The sequence below is a fragment of the Lissotriton helveticus genome, chromosome 1_2 (assembly GCF_964261635.1).
Source record: "Lissotriton helveticus chromosome 1_2, aLisHel1.1, whole genome shotgun sequence".
NCBI lineage: Eukaryota > Metazoa > Chordata > Amphibia > Caudata > Salamandridae > Lissotriton > Lissotriton helveticus.
Window position 1 is genome coordinate 318,206,550 of NC_136058.1, and position 10,390 is coordinate 318,216,939.

A 10,390-nucleotide genomic window follows, 5' to 3' on the forward strand; every position below is an offset into this window, starting at 1 on the left:
GCGCAGAGACTCAAACTTGATTCCCCAACTCCAAAGGCAACAACTCTTGCAGTAATGCCACACTCCACAACAAGCACTGGCGTTGCCAATAGGTCTCGCAGTAGGAAAGTTGGAGCTATTGGTTTTGTAAATGACATTTTATATTTATATATCGTTATTGGCATTGTCAATAACAATATATAAATATAAAATGTCATTTACAAAACCAATAGCTCCAACTTTCCAAATGCAAAACCTATTGGCAACGCCAGTGCTTGTTCTTTTAAGCTCCTAAACCGGCCTCTGTAATTTCCTCGGCGCAGACAGTGCCTCAGTGAGGCCAACAGCCTCCACGACACTCTGGCTCTACTTGTGCTGCTACAACTTCATTTTTAGCCTTTAATTTAAAATCCCTTCACAGAGAATTTTAATTTACATTTTAATCTCTAAGGGGCAGATTTACAACAAAGTAACGCAGCACGGTGCAGCAAGTCATTGTGCTGCGTTGTGATGCGTTAATTTGGAAAGCACAGAGATGTGACATATTTTCAAGAATATGTCGCATCTCTGTGCTTCCCTTGCGCTGGCGCACAAACTGCAGCCATGCACCGGCGCAGGCACCCTTGCACCATGGCGCAAGGATGCCTGCGTAGTGGCGAGATTGTTTTTGTGCAGGAGGGTGCCCCTTCCTGCACAAATACAATCACAAGAGGCTTTTTCCTCTTTCATTGTAAGAGGGAAAAACGACGAGAAATGAAAACATTTCTCCTTGTTGCGCCTTGCTACGCCACCTCTAGGGTGGCGTAGCATTCACACGCATCTCCAGATTTACGATTTCTCGTAAATCTGGAGATGTGCTTGTTCCATGGGTGTTGCGTGGGAACACCCACAGCAATACCCATGGAACGCCCCTTCCACGCACAGCGCTGCGAGTGAAGGGGTGATATTTACAAGGAGAGGAGAAGTCACGCAGAGGGGCTTTTCCTCTCTTTGATAATAAGCCCCTCAGTGTGATGAATGCCCAGCTGTTATTACATAATTGGTGCACAGGGTTGATGACAGCAGAACGCTCAATGAACGCCCCTATCTACAGGAAACAACATGCGCCAGCCTTATGTACCAGCCTTATGTGCCAGCCTTATGCGCCAGACGCCTCTACAGCAGCAGGTTCAATGATTCACATGAGATTATCTCATATTTTGCCAGTTCTGACAATTTACAGAAATCTTTAATAAAACGCGACCTGCCGTATTGTGCACAGAAAACCCTTACAAAGCAGCACCCTGCAGAGGCGAGTTTAAAGAGCACTAAGGATGAGTGAGGTGAACCGGGAGTAAATGTGATGTGTGGCGAAGACCCCCGTTCTGCCACCCGTGGGCACAACAGGGTCACTCCGATGAATGCCAGACTACTATGATGTAACTGGGGCAGGGGCTGGTGTCTACATGAAACCATGCACAAGCACACGACAAGCACGAGCACACGACATGCACGAGCACAAGGCATGCACGAGCACACGACATGCACGAGCGCATGACATGCACGAGCACATGACATGCACGAGCACATGACATGCACGAGCACACGACATGCACACGAGCACATGACATGCACGAGCACACGACATGCACGAGCGCAAGACATGCACGAGCACACGACATGCACGAGCGCATGACATGCACGAGCACACGACATGCACGAGCACAAGGCATGCACGAGCACACGACATGCACGAGCGCATGACATGCACGAGCACATGACATGCACGAGCACATGACATGCACGAGCACACGATATGCACACGAGCACACGACATGCACGAGCACACGACATGCACGAGCACATGACATGCGCGAGCACATGACATGCACGAGCACATGACATGCACGAGCACACGACATGCACGAGCACACGACATGTACGAGCACACGACATGCACGAGCTGTGTCAGACGCTTCAATGGCAACAGTTTGAGCAACTGGAGATCACAGAGTGTGGAGAAGTGTGGCTCACTGGTTAGAGGAGGCAGACCTGGAAGCGGAGGTCAGCCCGGGACCAGGATTCAATTCCCGGCTCGGCGGGGTCTTGAGACCTAAAATGTCCATGGACTCGACAATTCTTGCTCCGGTGCCTACTCGATTCACGGGTTCACACTCTGCGACTCTGGGCAATAGCTTGCTTAATCTCCACAACGGCCCTTCGCGGTGGGATGCCTGGCTTTCACCTTGCGGATACCCTGCTGGGGTTATCTCACAGGGGAATACCAGGACGGGTTCCCTAAGCAAGCGCTTAGAAATCGCTCGGTGATTTTGCGCTATATAAATTCCTGTACATTTACATATACATTTACATTTACAGAGCAAACCTCTGTTAAAGGCTCATTTTAGGAAGGGAAATGTGATTTAAGATGAAAATGGACAGGTCTGGAGAATGCGTTATCAATCCCGCTGCCCCTCGATGCTGTGGAGGGGAATTAGCTCAGATGGTAGAGCGCTCGATTAGCATGCGAGAGGTAGCGGGATCGATGCCCCCATTCTCCAAATTATGCCTTTTACTCATTTAATTGCATTTATTAGTTTTTCAGAGTGTTATGTGATTAAATGCACTTTTACTCATTTAATTGCGTTTATTGGTTTTTCAGAGGGTGTTATGTGATTAAGTGCTCATTTAGTTGCTGTTATTAAAATAAGAAACTTCTCCTGCAATTTGTTAAATTTGCCAAAACCAAGCGTCGGTGTTTGGAAAATGGTTCATTTGGTTTTGCTAAACGTAGTGTGTAAAGAGGAAAAAAGTTTATTGGGGACTAGTATGGGCTTCTCATGGAGACAAAACCGAAGGGGGTGGGGGGGACCTGTGCTGTCACCAACTGAACTATCTTCCAAATAATCCGAAGGTGCAGCAGCGAGGAAACCGTCATCAACCGTTACCAATAAAGAGCAGAAATAAAACAAAAAGCATTTTTAATTTGTATCCGTTCACACTTTATTAAAACCTTTCTTTTCCACACTGCTTTCCCGTCTGTGTGTCTCCTTGTAAGTTATCCGGTGTGAAGGGCGCTGGAGTCCGGTCCACACTGTGTGTGTTACTGTTGTGCAGCCACAGGAGAAAGGTGATCACACAGGCACAGGAATGATAAAACACCTGTGTGCAGCGTCACGTGCCGCCAGCACCGCCTAAAGATAATGTATGGATATCCACAGGAGAAAGGTGATCACACAGGCACAGGAATGATAAAACACCTGTGTGCAGCGTCACGAGCCGCCCAGCACCGCCTAAAGATAATGTATGGATATCCACAGGAGAAAGGTGATCACACAGGCACAGGAATGATAAAACACCTGTGTGCAGCGTCACGAGCCGCCCAGCACCGCCTAAAGATAATGTATGGATATCAGCAGAGACCAGGAGAATGAAAACAGGAAGGGAGGGGTATGTTACGGATACAAATGCTCCTCTGCGTAAGACCCAGAATAATTGGAATCAAATAAGAAAATCCTCAGGTCCCACCGAGATTTGAACTCGGATCGCTGGAATCAGAGTCCAGAGTGCTAACCATTACACCATGGAACCGCCTGGACACTGCTTGCGTCACCGCTCAATCATGTAAGGATGCGGCGTCAGTCACTTGCTGACTTTCTATTGGTCAATAGTGTCTGCTTAAACATCCAACATAAAAAAGTCAATTTTACTATTCAATCCTTAAACAGGACACACACAACTTGTTTTTAACCAACACATGGAAATGACTCTTTGATGCGTTAAACTGTCCTTTTAGGGCAGAGCTTTAACGTACTCTTAAAGGAGTGCAGGGCCGAGAAACGGCGGACACAGGAGCTGCCCACAGAGGAGAGAATAAACAAACTTCCTAAATGCTCATCTCCTATAAATCAACACAGCGCGAATTAATGTCACAACACAGACTCTGAAAGCGCCTCTTCCACAGCAGGGGCGGAGCAGGAAAGAAACGAGCATTTCACACGGTGAGAGCCCAGGGCACGGGTGCCTTGTAATCCACGCGCTATTGATATAATCTGTACTCTTTGTTGTGTGATAAAAGGCAAACATCGATTAACCCTTCACAGTATTGATCTGTAGCGTTCATTAATACTACAGCAGCTGAACAGGAAGGGCTGGGGCGGGAACAGGAGCTGAGGGGTCGGTGTAAACCACAGAGGGCTTTAGACTGATAGAAAGCAAGAGAGATTATTAGGACTTTCAGAGCCATTTTAGTTTGGATGGAATAAAATACATTTTATAATGTTGCATTAGCAAAAAGCTGTACTTCCCATACCGGGAGTCGAACCCGGGCCGCGTGGGTGAAAACCAGGAATCCTAACCGCTAGACCATATGGGAAGCTGTCAGTAACCCCTGTGGCTCAGTCTCTGTCCCATCACTCTGGTACATTTATAGTCATACTATCATTCCCATAGTCTGACCATCAATGGGTCACAGACCCCCCCCCCCCACTCCAGACAAACCCGAAGGAATGAGGGGTCAGGATTTGTGCCACAACCTGCTCATGTCTCATTATTTACAACCCTGGAACTTCCCCAGACCCAGGACCAGAGGACAGCAGCAGCCCCCACATTGACTCTTACTGCCCCCCCCAGGAGCCAGACAAAGCCAGGCCCCTCTCCCCAGGACACTTCACTCCTGTGTCTCCTCACCAGGCTGAGGGCCCCACAGACCGCTCTCCAGTGACCGGCCAGCTGCTTCCTTGGTATCTTCAGATGCTCAGGTTGACCGCCAGGGGGCAGCACCGCCACAGCACTCACAGCCCACAGGGCCCTGGAGCAGCAATGGGGCATCAGCAGCCTTGACAGGGGCAGACCCCGAATAATCCCGCACAGCATTCTGGGAGAGCGGAGGGAAGAGCCTCTGCGGTGTGTGTTTACAAAAGTAAACATCTGGGGCCTCATTTATGAGGCCGTGCGTCACTTTTACACCGCCGGTGCGTCACTTTTTGTGACGCACCAGCAGCGTAAATAATGTGCCTTGTTGCACCATAGTTACAAAGTGACGCATCTAGGTAGATACGTCACTTTGTAAACCCCTGCGCTACATTATACCTGCGCCAGGTATAATGTATGCAAGGGGGGCGTATTGACGCAAGGAAGGGTCGTAGAAGTGACGCAGTGAAATCTATAAAATTTCACAGCGTCACTTTTAGGACGCCGTTGCGTCAAAATCTTGCGCCTGCCTCACAGCAGGCGTAAGACTGATGCAGGCCCTTTCACATGGAGCTTGCCCCATGTGAAAAGGGCGCATTGCTGGAGTTGCGTCACTTTTGTGACACACTCCAGCAATGCGTCACTTCTGCGCTTACAGATACGTCAGAAATACTGACGTATCTGTAACTCCGAGCGCCATGATGCGTCATACATTAAATATGACGTATCATTGGTGTCACAAGGAGGGCGGAGTGAAAAGTGACACATCACTGTTTTCACGCAGCGATGCGTCACTTTTCATAAATGAGGCCCCTGGGGCCTTATTTATGAAGGCCTTGCGCCGCAGTGCGTCACTTTTTCCCATTTTAAAAGTGGCGCACCGGCGGCGCAAGGCCTTCATAAATAAGGCCCCTGAGGTTAAAAGCAATAAACACACATTTGTAATCATTCTCTGCTGTGTTGTTCCTTTCTGACATCATTTCAATTTAAAAGAACCGAATGGAAAAACTTATTTTTTTTTTAAATCGGGTAGGATAAGATACGACTGAAGCATGGGAGGGCAGGTTAAACATTCTAAAGTACAACTGATTCCATATTTATTCATGTCAAATGTAAACAAGTTATAAATCAAAATATGTATCTATGTTTACACCGGATGTAAAAAGTGTGCACTAATAGGGTCAGGGTGCAGTTTATTTCCCCCATTTCTTCCTTTCATACATGTGGGTCCCCAAGTAAGCTTTCGGCTGCTCTGTCTTGTTATTCTGAGTCAGGTGTTAAAAGGGGGGCCTGGTCCCTAGTTTGGGGGCCCAGAGTACGGAGGCCCCGGGGCACCAGAAGTAAACACCCCTCCTTGATACAACTATGGCCCAGTAACCTCTGATTGCCCTCTGACCCCTCAGACTGGATTCCTGCAGGCCTCTTTTATAGAGGAGGTGGGACTGACGTTGAGGCGATGCTGCTGAGGGGCAAAGGGCTGACAATGGCTCCGCATTTCAACCCAGTCTCCTCCTATTATCATCTTTGTTACACCCACAGCATATAAGAGCTCTGATAGGTCAGAGGGGACAGCCCTCTTGTCACCTTCTGGTGTTTAAACAGATCCTATTACAAGGACCAGCCCCTGAACTTTAAGTAAAACCAGCCCCTGGTGTCACAGAGCAAAAACATAAAATGTTACACCTGATGAAGTTTAACATATATATAACTAGATAACATAACCACATTATTAACTTGTGGATCCCATGGTGATTACCATTTTTATAATTAAAATGCACGAACCGCAAAAACACATTTAAGTATTTAATGCTACAAAGAACATCCGAACTAAAAAAATAACTCTTAAAAGACCATAACACATGTTACCCAGGATCTACAGCAATAATGTATCCAACAGTAAACACGAAACACCCTAAATAAATAAAAAACAAATATACCAGGAAACCTACGGTGTTTGAGCGCTACATATATATATATAACTATATAACATAACCCCATTATTAACTTTTGGATCCCAAAATAATAATTGTAAATATATCATGAAAATCAGTCAAGACTCAGACGTTTCCCTGTTAGTTAAATATTTGTCGGGTTTGCAGCTTTATCAAGTGTTAAGACACAGAATAGTGCCCAGTCCAGAACCACTTCTAATGCCATATAGCGCCTAGTCATGTGTAACCAGCCTAGCCTTCGATAGCTCAGTTGGTAGAGCGGAGGACTGTAGTATAGTGACTCTCATCCTTAGGTCGCTGGTTCAAATCCGGCTCGAAGGACTTTTGTAAACTCTTCACTTTTTTCCCCTCTGCTTCACAATAGAAAGCGCCTCTTTCTCAGACCCTCATATGCCTGGGCTTTTCCTGCCTCCTCTCTTCACCTTTACAGCACAGCTCTCTCCTCCGGCTGGGGCGGGAGGCTTGTGGGAGAGTCTCCCGCCCTCCCTGTGTGCAGCCCCCGCTGCAATGCCCCCTCATCAGACGGAGCCGGGGGCCCCTGGGCTGAAGAGCCAGGCCGGGCCCCGTCTGGAGCAGCCCTGGGAGCTGGTTGTGGTGACTCTGGCATCAGGGGATGCTGCTGAGAGCGTCTGCTGGGAGGCGAGAGGGCTGCTGTGAGGTGTGAGGGAGGAGTGCGTTTGTGTGTATTGTGGGAGGGAGTGTGTGTGTTGAACCTGTGGCCCCTTGCGTTGGTGTCGAGGAGCTGGAAATGAGACCCATCAGTCACAGGCGGGACAGGGCGGGTTGAAGCCGCGACAAGGAGCTGCTTAGCGACTGTGCACCCATCAAATCCTCGTTAGTATAGTGGTCAGTATCCCCGCCTGTCACGCGGGAGACCGGGGTTCAATTCCCCGACGGGGAGATTCACTTTTTTTTAAACTAAGCAAACGTTTTAACGATAGAAAACCTTTTTTAAATGCAATTTATAAAGTTATACTGATATTACAATTTGCTGATTCTTTTTATTAATGGCCACACCTTTACATGTTAAAATATTTAGAAGTCTTTTACCTTTTGGACTGCATTTGTGCCTTTTCTTTTAAGTAATTGAAAAAGTAAAAAGTAATTGAGGCTTATTATTTATATAAACATATATGATATTAAAATCAAAGAACTACATGGAAAATGCATTTTAACGAGTATTCTTCATGCTAAACAAATAGAATGATGGGGCGGGATCTGAATGGGGAATTGTTTTATACGAAGGTGTCACATTTATCTATTTAAGCGTAAAAGTTTAAAACTTACAGACACATTGTGAAAGTAAAAGTGCCACTGGGCGGACGTGCACGCCCCTCCACCCTCCTCAGAGATCTTATATTCCCAGGTCCAGCATGAGTACCTAACACAGGTCGGTGTTTACCCTCTATATTGGGACATGATAGGACTACAGGTCCCTGCCTTGTAAGTAAAACCCTATCCAGTAGGGAGACAAACTGGCATGGGTGTAAATTCAGGACAAAACTTTGGGAGAAAAGTAACGTTTTACAGACACATCAGAGGAGGTCGCGCAATAGTATATAAGTAAGCCCATCAATATCCAAACATATTCTTCCATTTGCTAACTTATCCATCATGTATCCTTCCTTCCATCCATCATTTCATTCATCTATCCACACTTTCACTCATCCTTCCACCACTTCACAATATCCATCCGTACACTCATCCATCCACTCTTCCAACCAACCATCCGTGCACTCATCCATCCAGCCGTTTACCCTTTCACCCATCAGCCATCCTTTTACTTACTCATTCATCCACCCAGTCATTCATCCTTCCACTCATTCACCTTTTCAGTCATCCATCCATCCTCCCTTTCTCTCTCCATTGACCCTTTCACTTAGCCATCAATCCATCCATCCACCCATCCATCTACTCATCCACTCATGAATCCATCCATTGACCCTATCACTCATCCATCCATCCTTTCTCTCATCCATCCACCTTTTCACCCCTTCACTCAACTATCCATCCTTTTGTCCATCTACCCTCCTTTTCACTCACTCATCCATCCTTACATCCATCCTTCCACTCTTCTTCTTAGAAAACTTTATTCGGTTTGCATAACACAACCATAAAAGCAACAATAAAACAAGAATACATCCAAATTATATGTTATAAAATCATCATAATGCAAATTTTATAATTACCCTACTAAATTGGAAGGAAACGTAACTGTACCTTCCATAGCTGGCCCATGAAGTGATGCACCAACGGAGCAACATTATTTAATAAATACTAAGAATAATTTAACAATAAGTTCGGGCATTTATATAGAGCACTACTCACCCAGAGGGTCTCAAGGCGCTAGAGGGAGGGGTTCACTATTTGTCGAATAGCCAGGTTTTCAGTTCTTTTCTGAAGGAGATGTGGTTCTAAGTAAGGCGAAGGTGGGTGGGGAGTGAGTTCCAGGTTTTGGCAGCCAGGAAGGAGAATGATCTGCCACCCATGGTGGTTTTTCGGATGCGCGGGACTGCGGCGAGGGCTTGATTGGATGATCTTAGTTGGCGGGTGGGAATGTAGAAGGACAGCCGGGTGTTGAGGCATTCGGGTCCCAGATTATAAAGGGCCTTGTGTGCGTGGGTAAGAAGGCGGAAAGTGATTCTCTTGTTGACGGGAAGCCAGTGGAGATTTTTTAGGTGTCCGGTGATGTGCTCTTGGCGCGGGATGTCTAAAATGAGTCTTGCTGACGCGTTTTGGATACGCTGGAGCTTTTTCTGCAATTTTGTTGTAATTCCGGCGTAAAGTGTGTTGCCATAGTCTAGTCGACTCGTGACCAGTGCATGGGTGACAGTCTTTCTTGTCTCGAGGGGGATCCAGCGGAAGATCTTTTTGAGAATGCGAAGGACGTTGAAGCAGGAGGACGATACGGCGTTGACTTGTCTGGACATTGAGAGAGAGGAGTCTAGAATGAAGCCAAGGTTACGTGCATGGTCTGTGGGTGTGGGTGCTGATCCCAAAGCGGAAGGCCACCATGAGTCGTCCCAAGCTGAGGGGGAGGATCCTAGGATGAGCACCTCCGTTTTGTCTGAGTTGAGTTTTAGGCGGCTCTGTTTCATCCATTCGGCTACTTCTTTCATACCTTCGTGAAGATTGGTTTTGGCGGTGTTGGGGTCTTTGGTGAGTGAAAGGATTAGCTGGGTGTCGTCGGCGTAGGAGATGATGTTGAGGTTGTGTTGACGTGCGATGGAGGCGAGAGGACTCATGTAGACGTTGAAGAGGGTGGGACTGAGTGAGGAACCATGAGGTACGCCGCAGATGACTTCGGTGGGCTCTGAGTAGAATGGGGGGAGTCTGACTCTCTGGGTTCTCCCAGCTAGGAACGAGATGATCCAGTCCAAGGCTTTTCCTTGTATGCCGATGTTGTTGAGGCGTTTTATGAGGGTGCTGTGACAGACAGTGTCGAAGGCGGCGGAGAGGTCGAGTAGAATGAGGGCCACTGTTTCTCCGTTGTCCAGGAGTGCTCGGATGTCATCGGTCGCCGCAATGAGGGCGGTTTCGGTGCTGTGTTTGGCTCGAAAGCCGTTCTGTGAGGGATCCAGGGAGTTGTTGGATTCAAGGAAGGCGGCGAGTTGGCTGTTGACGGCTTTCTCGATTACTTTGGCCGGGAAAGGGAGGAGGGATATGGGTCGGTAGTTTTTCAGTTCTGAGGGGTCTGCTGTGGGTTTTTTCAGAAGGGCGCTGAGTTCGGCGTGTTTCCAGATTTCTGGAAAGGTGGCAGAGTTGAGAGAGCAGTTGATGACATTGCG

General features: G+C 47.4%; 4 non-coding genes across 4 annotated transcripts; 2 read left to right on the forward strand and 2 right to left on the reverse strand.

Annotated features, from left to right (window-relative positions):
- Positions 1-3,477: 3,477 nt before the first annotated feature.
- TRNAQ-CUG (transfer RNA glutamine (anticodon CUG)) lies at positions 3,478-3,549 on the reverse strand. Its single transcript has one exon. It is a non-coding gene; the product is annotated as a tRNA-Gln (tRNA).
- A 712-nt stretch (positions 3,550-4,261) lies between these two features.
- On the reverse strand, positions 4,262-4,333 carry TRNAE-UUC (transfer RNA glutamic acid (anticodon UUC)). Its single transcript has one exon. It is a non-coding gene; the product is annotated as a tRNA-Glu (tRNA).
- Positions 4,334-6,837: 2,504 nt separating this feature from the next.
- Positions 6,838-6,923, forward strand: TRNAY-GUA (transfer RNA tyrosine (anticodon GUA)). The gene is given in 2 exon segments: positions 6,838-6,874; positions 6,888-6,923. It is a non-coding gene; the product is annotated as a tRNA-Tyr (tRNA).
- Positions 6,924-7,431: 508 nt separating this feature from the next.
- On the forward strand, positions 7,432-7,503 carry TRNAD-GUC (transfer RNA aspartic acid (anticodon GUC)). The gene has a single exon. It is a non-coding gene; the product is annotated as a tRNA-Asp (tRNA).
- The last annotated feature ends 2,887 nt before the right edge of the window (positions 7,504-10,390 follow it).